Raw genomic sequence first — 994 nt, 5'->3', positions numbered from 1 at the left:
TCCAGGTGGGTCTTGCCTTGGGCAGGGCAGGGGATAGCAACACGTGTCCCATGTGCTTCATTATTGTCTCCTTTCTGAGCTCAGGGAGCAGAAGTCCCCTGCACCTCTGCTGCTTGAAGCACCTGACTTGACTGTCCATCCTCCCCTCTGCCTGCCCGCCTTCCATGCCTTGGGAGGAGCTGCCCTCAGAAAGGATGTCTCCCACCCTGCTCCCCCACCCCTCTCTGGGGTGCCCCCTCCTACCGCACCCACCCAGCAGCTCACACGTGAAGCCATACCATCCAATGCCGCTCCGTGCCTTAGCTTTATTGTACTCCCAGGCAGGGTAAACAGCTAGTGCCTTTGGTTGCTCGCTGCCCCGTCCACCCAAAGGCCTTAGAAGCCAAGCGGGGAGCCCCGCTTCCAAGAGATTGGCCACTGAAAGCCCAACAGGCTTCCCCTGACACACACGGGGTGCCATGAGTTGAGTTGAGGCCACCCCAATTTTGAATTGAATTGCTCTTTTATTTCCCAACCCAGGCAGAGGGGCAGGGGCTGATTCCCAGAGGTCCCCCTCAGGGATAGCAGCAGATATGCGGGGGCTTCAAAACGCCCATGGCAATATAGAATCAAAAGGAGACAAGGGACCCTGCCACCAACCTTTTGAAATCCCTCTGGCATCTCTCCCTTCGCTGCAAAGCATTCCCCAGAACCTGGCTATTGTTTACCCCAATTCACTTTTCTTGCTTGAAGGAGAGAGGCAGGGCTCTTGTTGTTTTTCAGAGGGGCCCTTCCTAGGCTTGTGTCCTGGCCTGTTTTCAGAAGTCACATCCCTGCCTGTGCAGTGCTTAACACTGCGACAAGTGCACCCAACCCACGATAGGGGAACAGGTGCACCCAACAAGGGAACAGGTCCACCCAGCCTATGACAGGGGAACAGGTGCACCCAGCCTGTGACAGGGGAACAGGTGCACCCAGCCTGTGACAGGGGAACAGGTGCATCCACCCTACAACA

The 994-nt window shown here is 56.8% G+C and overlaps 1 protein-coding gene across 1 annotated transcript in view; it reads right to left on the bottom strand.

Annotated features, from left to right (window-relative positions):
* LOC101641989 (neurocalcin-delta) overlaps window positions 1–994 on the bottom strand; it is a 102,303-nt gene that overhangs the window by 1,563 nt on the left and 99,746 nt on the right. The window lies entirely within an intron of this gene.

Source organism: Echinops telfairi, unplaced genomic scaffold, assembly GCF_000313985.2.
Source record: "Echinops telfairi isolate 266 unplaced genomic scaffold, ASM31398v2 ScPeMD7_1;HRSCAF=3_0, whole genome shotgun sequence".
Classification (NCBI taxonomy): Eukaryota; Metazoa; Chordata; class Mammalia; order Afrosoricida; family Tenrecidae; genus Echinops; species Echinops telfairi.
This window is presented reverse-complemented; position numbering and strand designations above follow the sequence as displayed.